Below are 12,857 nucleotides of genomic sequence, written 5' to 3'. Positions count from 1 at the left end.
CGCCTGCCCCACTGGGTGCGTGGGGATCAGAGAGGCGTCTCTTGAAAAGTGGGCCACAAAACACTCGCACCAGGCAATTCCAAGCAAACAACAAGAAAGAAGCCTCCAGCTCTTCGCCTCGCTAGCTGGAACATCAGGACCATGTGTCCCGGACTTACTGCAGACCTTCCGTGGATCAATGGTGCCAGGAAAACCGCCGTCATCGACAGGGAACTGGCACGACTAAACATCGACATTGCGGCTCTACAGGAGACCCGGTTGGCCGACAACGGAACTATCAGAGAAACCAACTACACCTTCTACTGGCAAGGGAAGTCTCCGGACCAACCAAGACAGCACGGTGTTGGGTTCGCTGTGAAGAACACGCTTGTTAACTCCATAGAGCCATCCACAGGAGGCACAGAGAGATTACTTACCTTCCGATTGTCAACAACTTTCGGCCCAGTCAGCATTCTTAGCGCGTACGCCCCAACCCTCTGCGCCACCACCGAAGAGAAAGAGCAGTTCTACCATGCACTGGACGAAGCGTTATCCAAGATCCCCAGAAGTAACGCTCTTTATCTCCTTGGAGACTTCAACGCAAGGGTAGGAGCCGACCACATGGCCTGGCCCACCTGCCTCGGAAACTTTGGGAGAGGAAATATCAATGAAAATGGTCAGCGACTGCTTGAGTTTTCGTGTCACCACGGCCTGTGCGTGACAAACACATTCTTCAAGTGCAAAGAGATCCACCAGGTGTCATGGAGGCACCCCCGCTCCCGCCACTGGCACCAGCTTGACCTCGTCATCACCAGAAGAACGGATATTGGCAGCACCCTCCTCACCCGCAGCTACCACAGTGCAGACTGCGACACGGACCATGCCCTCGTGGTAAGCAAGGTGCGCATAACATCGAAGAGGTTGCACCACTCCAAGATGAAAGGTCGCCCACGCATCAACACCAGTTGTGCCAGCAACCCAGTTAAGACCCAGCAATTCATCAACAGGATGGAAGATGCACTCGGCGAGGGAATGGCGGCAGATGACATTATTGAATCCAATTGGCCACGTCTCCGCGACGCCATATACAACTCCGCCATTATTGCTTACGGGAAGAAAGAGCGGAAGAACGCTGAGTGGTACGAGGCTCACTGGGAAGAAATGGAACCCGTGATCGAGGCTAAGAGGAAGGCCCTACTGGCTTACAAGGCCACGCCCACTCCCAGTACACTTCAAGCTCTGCGGGCTGCCAGGAACAAAGTCCAGAAGACCGCCCGCCACTGTGCCAACACCTATTGGCTAAACCTGTGCAGAAGCATCCAGGAAGCCGCTGATATAGGCAACGCACGAGGAATGTATGAGGGTATCAAGAAGGCAACAGGCCCAATCCCCTCCAAGATCGCCCCCTTAAGTCCAAGACAGGTGAGGTCATCACTGACCAGGAACAGCAAATGCGGCAGTGGACCGAGCACTACCTCGAGCTGTACGCAACGAGGAACACCATAACAGACACTGCTCTTAACGCCATCCCAGACCTACCAGTCATGGAGGAGCTAGACACCCCACCTACTGCGGCAGAGCTCAGCAAAGCCATCGACCGCCTCGCTTGCGGGAAAGCACCAGGAAGCGACAGAATCCCTCCAGAAATCCTAAAGAGCAGGAAACCAGTCCTGCTACAGCCGCTCCACCATCTACTCTGTCTCTGCTGGAAGGAGGGTTACATCCCTCAGGATATGAGAGACGCCAACATTATCACCATGTACAAGAACAAAGGAGACCGCAGCGACTGCAACAACTACCGGGGCATCTCTCTCCTCAGCGTCGTCGGCAAAGTATTCGCCCGGGTCGCTCTTGCCCGCCTGCAGACCCTTGCCTCCCGCGTCTACCCAGAGTCCCAGTGTGGCTTCAGAGCTGGCCGATCAACAGTGGACATGATCTTCTCCCTACGCCAGCTGCAGGAGAAGTGTCACGAGCAGCATAAACCACTCTACCTCGCCTTTATCGACCTCACGAAGGCGTTTGATCTGGTCAGTCGAAGCGGACTCTTCAGCTTGCTACGGAAGATTGGCTGTCCACCACATCTGCTTGCTGTGGTCATGTCCTTTCACGACAACATGCACAGCACGGTGTCCTACAACGGCGCAACCTCTGAGGCCTTCCCAGTCAGCAGCGGAGTAAAGCAGGGTTGCGTCCTCACGCCTACGCTGTTCGGAATCTTCTTCTCCATGCTCCTCCAATACACCTTTAAGGACTGCAGCGAGGGTGTCTTCATTCACACCAGATCCGATGGCAAGCTCTACAACCTGGCCCGTCTACGAGCCAAGACCAAAATCAAAGAGGTGCTCATCCGTGAGATGCTCTTCGCCGACGACGCAGCCTTGACATCACACTCCGAAGAGGGACTCCAGCAGCTAGTCACTTGCCTTTCCCACGCATGCAAGGAGTTCGGACTAGCCATCAGCCTGACGAAGACGAACGTTATGGCTCAAGGCACGGGGACTCCCCCATGCATCACCATCGACGGATACACCCTGGAGGTTGTCAATGACTTCACTTACCTCGGGTCCACCATCTCGAGCTCTCTGTCAGTCGACTTGGAGGTCAACCGGAGAATCGCCAGGGCAGCCACAGTTATGGCCAAACTGAACCGGCGAGTGTGGAACAATTCCAGCCTCACTGAGAAAACCAGACTGCGCATCTACCAAGCCTGCGTACTCAGCACTCTCCTCTATGGCAGCGAGACGTGGACCACCTACGCAAGGCACGAAAGGAAACTCAACAGCTTCCACATGAGGTGCCTGCAACGCGTCCTGCATGTCGCCTGGCAGGATAAGGTTCCCAACACCGAGGTGCTGAAGCGAGCCAACATGAGCAGTTTGCATGCAGTTCTTAGGGAGAGACGCCTCAGGTGGCTCGGCCATGTCAAAAGAATGGATGCAGGCCGTATTCCCAAAGACCTCCTCTACGGCGAGCTAGCAGAAGGCCAGAGGAGGACAGGGCGCCCAAAACTGCGGTTCAAAGACATCTGTAAAAAGGACATGACACAATGCTCCATCAATCTCAACACATGGGAAGTTCAAGCAGACGACCGCCTAGCCTGGAGGCTCGCGGTCAGGCAAGGTACGTCACGTGCAGAGGCTGCGCGCAACGAGGAGGCGGTCCAGAAAAGATCGAGGCGGAAGCAGCGTCAACAGCAGCAACAACAGCCATCTGCCTTCACCTGTAACAAGTGCGGCAGGGATTGTCACTCCCGAGTCGGACTGCACAGCCATTCTCGGCGGTGCAGATAGACTCTCAAGAAGCTACGCCATCATCTCTCGAGACGGACGGCTGCCGATGATGACTGGGGAAAGGGGAGGAAATGTTGGGGGTGTCAGGACATTCTTGAGGAGCGCAGGTGCAGAAGAGCGCTCGCCCACTTCCCAACTCTCCCCTTGGGTTCAGTGGGCACGCACAGGGAAGTGCCCTCATTCACTGGCCCAGGTGTACGGGGCCGCGCATCCAGGTGCCCCTCGGACACACCCCAACATACATAAGATCAGTGCCCCAACAGACACAGGGAGGGCCTGCTAGACACGCAGAAGACCTTGTGCAGATACCCCTGGCCAGCCCCAGTGGCCACCATGCCGGAGCGCAGACTACTTGCGTGGGCTCTGCTCATGTCTGCCCAGGCAGGTGCGGAAATGGCAGGTGGTGGTGACTCACACACAGACGCTCACTTCCACGGTGCACAGGTGTCTGGGGCCCTGCCCCAAGGGGCAAGAGACCTACTCCCGGGGCGCTGTTTAGCAGGCCAGAAGCTAGCATGCAGGCTGCCTTGTGCAGGCACGTGTGTGCACGCACAAGAACCCCTGCCAGCTCCAAACAGGCTCCAAACCTGCAAAGATCAGGAACCTCTGACCCGCCTCATTAGACCCGCTGTGGATCCAGAAAAAGAAGACGACACACAAAGGCTGAACTGAGTAAAAACTTTCCTTTTGTGTGTGTGTATATATATATATATATATATATATATATATATATACATCAGAGAAGGAAAACTCTGACTCCAAAAAACCTCCGCTGCCTTGCGGCATACCTCTTCAGGGGAAAGGCTAAGGGAGTAAACCCCGACAGAAAATCCGGAGCCGGAGTCCCTAAGGCGGTTTGACGTTGTAGTCAACACCGGCAACTCCTGCGGCGCACCTGAAGCCAAGCTGTATCGACTCCGTCTTTCCCTTGGATCCTTCAGCTGCGAAGAGAGGGGGGGTCTGCTGCATGGGCAACAGCAGACCCTCCATATCACCCTGCCCAGGCTCTGTAGCTTCAGCGTCATCGCAAGATGTCGATTCAACACGGTAGGAGACAGATACCATGTCACTCCCGAGTCGGACTGCACAGCCATTCTCGGCGGTGCAGATAGACTCTTAAGAAGCTACACCATCGTCTCTCGAGACGGACGGCTGCCGACAACAACAACAACAACAACAATATATATATATATATATATATATATATATATATATATATATATATATTTATTTAATCTTTTATTTCTATTTTAATTTTTTATTTGTATTTTATTTAAAATTAAATTTCTTATTTTTAATTTTAATTTTTAATATGAAGAAATTTTTAAAAAACTATCTCTTTAATTTGTTTAATACCATCTCTCCTTCTCATTCTTCCTCTTTAATTTTTGTTTATTTGTTTGTCTGTTTTGTTTAGCCTCCGTTTCATACTAAATAGAATATAACTACCATATAAATGTAATACTATACAATTTTACTTTCTTACTATATTCTGCATTCTTCCCCCTTTGCTTTTATTATTCTAAACATACAATGTAAATATTACATACTGTCTTGCATAGTCTCAACACTACTTGCTACTATTAATAATCTATCGTCCCCTCTCTCAAAAATCATATTTTTCTTTTTTATAAACAACTCTTATCTATTCTTCCTATAGTATAAAAGCCTTAACCTCTCTACATTTATATTAATGGTTCATTTGCTGACGATAGCGGTATAGAGGCTGGGGGATATTTTTGAAGGTGTGGGTTTCCTGCCTCGGCTGTGTGTTTATGTTTTTAACAGCATCTGCACAAAAGAAATAAAGACAAAGTGGACAGAGTGGCTCTCAATCAACTAGCAAGAGGGAAGATCCCACCATAGAGCATCTGAAATATAACCAGACAGCATAAACAAACGACATAAAGGTTACCCCAGGAACATCAGGCTCAGGAGATCAAAGAGACTGCACCACTGAAACCCTCAGATCTCCTATAAAGAATCTCATACCACAAAGGTGGAAAGTCAAAGCAGACAAAACCAAAAAACTAAAACAAACAAGAAGTATCCAACACGGTAACATGTAGAAATAACCTCTCAATGAAAAGAGGAATCCCCAGAAAGAGAGGTAGATGGAATAGACATAGCCCAAATGTCAGACACCGAATTCAAAACAATGATGGTGAAGAAGCTCAATATACTTGACAACCTCAAAAACAACTATGACGACCTCCAAGGAAGTTACCAACAGCTTCAAGAAAATTACAGGGAACTTATGGAAAACTACTCCAGCATAAAAAAAGAGATAGAAACTATTAACAAAAACCAGGAAGAAATGAATAATACAAGCTCTGAACTGAAAAAAAAAAGTAGAATCAATCAAAAACAGGCTAAACAAAGCAGAAGATTAGATCAGTGAGTGAGAGGACAATGTAGAAAAAAATTCCCAAACAATACAACAAAATGAAAAATATTGAAAAAAAAAATGAACAAGATCTAAGGGAATTACAGGATAGCATGTGGAAAAATAACATTTGAAATATCGGAATAAAAGAGGGAGAAGAAGAAGGAATAAAAAAGCTGATAGGAGAAATAATGACACAAAATATTTCCAACCTGATGAGAGCTAAAGTCATGCAAGTTCAGGAAGCACAGAGAGTGCTAATAAAGAGGAACCCAAACAAACCCACTGCAAGGCACATCATATTTTAAAAGGCAACATTCAAAGACAAATTTAGATCCTAAAAGCAGCAAGAGAAAAACAGCAAATAACATACAAGGCAGCTCCGATAAGGCTATCGACCGATTTCTCAACAGAAACACTACAAGCCAGAAGGGAATCGTCAAAAATACTTTATGCAATGAAAAACAGAGGCCTAAAACCAAGAATACTCTACCCAGCAAGCCTCTCATTCAAAATGGAAGGTGAAATAAGGAGTTTCCCAAGTGAAGGAAGACTAAAAGAGTTCATCTCCACCAAACCAACATGGCAAGAGATGCTAAAGGGAATGTTTTAAAAAAAGGAAGTAAAAAGCAGGAGAGAGACACAGATACAAAGGGAAATGAGTAAATCACAACTGATACCACAGAAATACAAAGGATTGTAAGAAATACTGCAAACAACTGTATGGCAAGAAATTTGACAACCTAAAAGAAATGGACAAATTTCTAGAAACATATAACCTTCCAAAACTGAATCAAGAAAAACTATAAACTCTCAACAGACCAATAACTAAGAAGGAAATTGAAACAGTAAACAAAAATCTTTTGTCACACAAAAGCCCTGGACCAGATGGCTTCACAGACAAGTTTTACAAAACATTTGGAAAGAAGTAACTCCAACCCTCCTCAAACTTTTCCAAAAAATGCAAGAAGAAGAAAAAGTCCCAAACTCTTTCCATGAAGCCAATATTACCCTAATTCCAAAACCAGGTCAAGACACAACAAAGAAAGAAAACTATAGGCCTATATCACTGATGAACAAAAATGCTAAAATCCTCAACAACATATTGGCAAACAGGATCCAGCAATGCATCAAAAAGAACATACACCACGATCAAGTGGAATTCACCCCAGGGATCCAAGGATGGTTTAATATTCACAAATCAATCAATATAATACATCACCTAAACAAAATGAAAGACAAAAATCACGTGATCATATCAATAGATGCAGAAAAAGCATTTCATAAAATACAATACCCATTTATGATGAAAACACTCAGAAAAATGGGAATAGAGGGAGCATATCTTAAGATAATTAAGGTTATATGTGAGAAGCCTGAAGCCAACATCATACTCAATGGACAAAAACTGAAAGCATTCCCCCTGAAATCAAGAGCAAGACAAGAATGTTCACTCTCTCCACTCCTATTCAACATAGTGTTGGAAGTCCTAGCCATAGCAATCAGACAAGAAAAAAAATAAAAAAGGCAACCAAATTGGGAAAGAAGAAGTAAAACTATGATTATATGCAGATGACATGATAGTATACCTAGAAAATCCTATAAACTCCACTAAAAGACTACTCGATATAATATGTGAATTTGGCAAAATAGCAGGATAAAAAATAAATATACAGAAATCTAAGGCATTTCTGTACACCAACAATAAAATATCAGAGACAGAGACAAAAAAGAAAATACCATTTACTATAGCAACAAGAAAAATAAAGTACCTAGGAATAAACTCAACGAAAGTGTTAAAAGACCTGTAGTCTGAAAATTATGTGAAATTGAAGAAAGAAATTAAGGAAGATACAAATAAATGGAAGCAAATACCATGTTCTTGGATGGGAAGAATCAACATCATCAAAATGGCCATACTACCCAAAGCAATTTACACACTCAATGCAATCCCTATTAAAATACCAATGACATATTTCATAGACCTAGAACAAATATTCCAAAAATTCATATGGAACCAAAAAAGACCCCGAATAGCAAAAGCAATCTTGAGACAGAAGAACACAACAGCAGGAATCACAATACCAGACATCAAACTATACTACAAAGCCACTGTGATCAAAACAGTCTGGTACTGGCATAAGCACAGACATATAGATCAATGGAACAGAATAGAGAGTCCAGAAATAAATCCAGGAATACACGGTCAACTAATTCTTGATAAAGGAGGGAGGAACATAAAATGGAGTGAGAAGAGTCCCTTTAACAAATGGTGTTGGGAGAACTGGACAAGGACATGCAAAAAAATGTAACTAGACCACCAGCTTACACCACACATGAGAATAAACTCAAGATGGATCAAAGACTTAAATGTAATCAGGGACACCATAGAAGTCCTAGAGGAAAACATAGGAAAATTTCAGATATCGCATGTAACAATATTTTCATGAATACATCTCCTAAGGCAATAGAAATAAAGGAAAAAATAAACAAATGGGACTACATCAAACTAAAAAGTTTCTGCTCCGCAAAAGAAAACACCAGCAAGATGAAAAGGAAACCAACCATATGGGAAAACATAATTGCCAATGATATCTCAGACAGGGGTCTGATCTCCAAAATATATAAAGAGCTTATACGACTCAACATCAAGAAAACAGACAACCCAATTAAAAAATGGGCAAAGGAACTAAACAAATACTTCTCCAAAGAGGACATGCAGAAGGTCCATAGACACATGGAAAAATGCTCAACATCAGTAGCCATCGGAGATGCAAATTAAAACCACAATGGGATACCACTTTACACCTGTCAGAATGGCCATCATCAACAAATGAACAAACAACAAGTGCTGGTGAGGATGTGGAGAAACGGGAACCCTACTGGACTGTTGGTGGGAATGCAGACAGGTGCATCCACTATGGGAAACAGTATGAAATTGCCTCAAAAAACTAAAAATGGTACTGCTTTTTGAACCAGCGATTCCACTGCTAGGATTATACCTGAAAAGTTTAAAAACCTTAATTCAAAAGAACTTATACATCCCTATGTTCATAGCAGCACTGTTTATAATAGCTAAGTGCTGGAAACATCCTAAGTGTCCATCTGTAGATGAGCAGATCAAAAAATAATGGTACATTTACACAATGAAATTCTATGCAGTAGAGAGAAAGAAGAAACTCCTGCCATTTGCAACAACATGCATGGAGCTAGAGAGAATTATGCTTAGTGAAATAAGCCAGGCAAAGAATGAAAAATAACATATGATATCACCTAATACAGGAAACTAAAGAACAACATAAACAAACGAACTAAATAGGACAAGAAGCAGAATAACAGTCAATAGTGGGGAGGAGGAAGGAGAGAATGGGGATAAGTAACGGAAGAGTTTTATCAAGGAATATGTATAAATGACTCATGGACATGGACAACAGGGAAGGATATGATTGTGGGAGAATGGGTGTGCTGGGTGGGGGGAGCAATGGGGGGAAAATGGGACATCTGTAGTTGAAAAAACAAAAAATAAAATTAAAAAGAAAATCAGTGGAGAAACCTAATTTGATAAAGCAGTGTGGCCTGTGATCAATATCATCTTTATAGCTCAAGACTTAATTTGGCTAATGGCCATAGCAAGGGTAACAAATGAGCAATTTAATTATTTCATTTTTGCCTGTACATCTAATGTTGTCAAAGTAAATCATAGTTGATCTGTTCAGACCCCTGAGTAAGCCATATATTTGAATTCCAAGCAACTGAAACTTTATATCAGGGACTCAGGTTTTTCCAAAATTATAATGTACTATTTATTTGTATTCAAGAAATAAGAGTTATCTTCTGTTGAATAATTATATTTTATAAAAATTATAAGCAGAACATCGATTCATTAATTTGACAATTGCCCTTTCTTGCCTCAAATAATAACATACATTCATAACTTTGCAATACTGTACATGTCTTAAGTATTAGTATTTCTATTGAAAAAACGTATTTAAGTAAAAGGAGTTCAATATATTTAAATGATGGTAAGTTGTCTAGTTTAATTGCTGCTATTTTCTGACCTGTACCAACTAGATCTATATATAAAGTGCTAAAGGATGAGCATATTGAAGTTATTATTCTGAAGCAGTGATATATAGCAAAAAAAAAAACTTTTTTGTTTCTTTTTAAAATATTAATAAAATGATATTGACCCTATACTGTATTTGAGTGCCCGTGTTGCTCAGAGTAAGGGACAAATCTGGTGATAATCATGTCTGCAGTTTTGTCATGGTTTTCTGGGGTTGCCCCAAAGTGATATTTTAGAGAAATTCTCTGTGATTCCTCTACCTCAGATATACTTTAGGCTATTTTTCTGAGAGAACTTTGAGATATTTAGGTTATCAAAAGTGTCATGAAAATTGAAGGTATTTTGAAAATTTGTCTAGGAACCACAATACTACCACAGACAGATGCAAAAGTTGCTTGACATATGTCCTGAGATGATTGCATTTGACTTAAAGGTGACCTCATCTTCAATAATCAGATGAACAAGGGTGTGTTCCAGAAGTCATTGTAATGCAACTTAAGAAACTTCTTGGGAGATAAAAATCAGAAGGAAAAAAAAAACTGATATCACATCTGACTGTGATATTACTCCAGATTCATGATTAAAAATCTTTTCTCATTGATTTGCAATGAAGGTTGAGTGCTGCATACAGCTATTCATTGGAATTGATTTTATTTACTTTCTAGAGCTATGCACTTCCCCTCTGAACCCATAATTTCTAAACCCTGCTTCATTTTGTGCAAATAAAAAATTCAGGGTAGATCTTGAGTGTGTCATGTTTGATATTTTTGAATATTAATAGCTTATTCCTTTTTTAAAAATGATGACTTTTAAAAAATCAGAAATATTTAATGAAAATTCTTAGTAGTTGCTCTTCTGGACATTAGTCTTTAGAACTGGGCATCTTGCATACAGACACTTCTGAATGTTCCAACAGACTCAGCATTAAGCTCTTTACCACAGCACACAGTTTACCATATATTTATAGTAACTAGACATAAATACAATAATAAAATCAACAAGACTTAGTACAGAGACTCAACTGCATTTTACAATTCCAATGATATGCATGTCAAACTCAATAAATTTGGTTTGTTCCTGAACAAATCAATTTGTAACTCCAGACAAACTTCCAGCTGTAGTGAGATTGATAGGATGGACTGTGTCAACATAAATGAAATACCTACTAATGCTGTCCTAACCCTTATCTGTAACATCAATGGCTTTTGCTGTGTATATTCACTCCCAAGTTAAGTAAACTTAAGTATGGTTCTGATGACTCACTCAACTGAATCAATAAGGAGGGAAATCTGGAACCCTTAGGGAGCAAGTGCCATTGTATCAAGTGATGCTGATAGAATTGGTTGAGAATCATAATTTTTCTATATATTTTCATAACACACATTTCCTTTTTTTAAATTTCTATACTTCTCTTTTTTCTTTACTGTCCCTTTCTTGGTTTTGTCCCACTTTTCCTTCCTCCACCACCCAACCCAGTATGTCAATAGTTTTTTAAGTTGTAACATACAATTTATTAGTCAGTCAGAAAGTCAATTTAGTAGGCCACAGCTGGCCATTTAAAAAATCAACTACAATAGAATGTTTCAGGGTGCATGTCTATGCTAAGGGTAATATTGTTTCAGAAACTTTTGTTTCAACCCATGAAAGTGTCCTGGGTCATGATGGAAAATATATTTCTCCATGAAGAGCAGCACTAGTGTACCTTGCCTGCCTCCACTCATGATATTTGGGGCATAAGAGGTGGCAGGCTGCAGGGTGTATTAGATAACAAAGCAAGGCATCAGAGAGCCTAATGTCTTGATTTGGTTCTGTCACTAAGTCACAATATACATTATGTTCCTTCCATTTACTTAAGTGATAAATAAGCATATGGTGCTTATACACATACATATATACACATACTACATATGTACACACAAAGCATATATATATACATATAACAAAAACATGTATACATATAACATAAATAAATAGAGATAAATATAGAAATGGAGATGGAGATAGATACTGGTGCTACTGGAGAGTGGTAGAGGCCAGGAATGATGCTATACCTCCCACATTGTACATGGAAGCCCCCCTACAACAAATAATTATCTGGTCCAAAATGTAAGTAGTGTCAAGGACAAAAAAAAAAAAAAAAAAAAACAATCCCTGTTATGTACATACATACAATTACTATTTAGAAAACTCCAAGGGAAGGCTGGAAAGCTTTTAAGTTTTGATTTGAATGTTTGACATCATACAGCTCCAATCAGGATCATAAATAATTTTCTAATCCTGATTTTAGTATCCAATTGAAATTAAAATACTGCTTTATTACTGTAATCATTGTTTTGTACAATTTACTTACTTTAAGAAGTGAGATTAGGAATCCTTAAGTTCCAGTTGCTCCTTCACATATGTGTACCACTTCACAATTTTGAAGGGCTTTGGTATGAATATCATCTTTACTGACTCCACATGGCAGATGTTAGTACCCAGTTTGACATGTGGGGAAGCTGAGAGAGGTGTAGTATTGGGTGGGTCAAAATATTGTTCTTCCTTCCCCCCATAAGATGGCTCTAGTAGTGCCTAGTTGTCTTTAACTTCATTTGAAATAATTTTGTTAGATTGTATTATGACAGCTGTCATATCGACAGGCATTAAAAATGTATCAAAATTGGTGAATTTTTATGTGGCCATTTTAATATTGAAGATAGAAGAAAATAAGCAACATTTTCAGCATATTATGCTTTATTATTTAAAGAAAGGTAAAAACACAACTGAAGTGCAGGAAAAGATTTGTTCAGTGTGTGGAGAAGGTGGAGTGACTGATCAAATGTGTCAAAAGTGGTTTTTGAAGTTTCCTGCTGGAGATTTCTCACTGTAGAATGCTCCATGGTTGGGTAGACCAGTTGAAGTTTGTGGCGATCTAATCAAGACATTAACTGAGAACAATCAAAGTTATACCACCCGGGAGATAGCCAACATACTCAAAATATCCAAATCAAGCATTGAAAATAATTTGCACCAGCTTGGTTATGTTAATCACTTTGATGTTTGGGTTCCATTTAAGCGGAAAAAAAACTTCTTGACCTTATTTCTGCATGCTTCTCTCTATTTAAATGTAATGAAAACATTATATTTTAAAAATAAA

The sequence above is a fragment of the Furipterus horrens genome, unplaced genomic scaffold (genome assembly GCF_987537825.1).
Source record: "Furipterus horrens unplaced genomic scaffold, mFurHor1.1.pri manual_scaffold_17, whole genome shotgun sequence".
NCBI lineage: Eukaryota > Metazoa > Chordata > Mammalia > Chiroptera > Furipteridae > Furipterus > Furipterus horrens.
The sequence above is the reverse complement of the archived record's forward strand: the minus strand, read 5'-3'. Positions refer to the sequence as shown.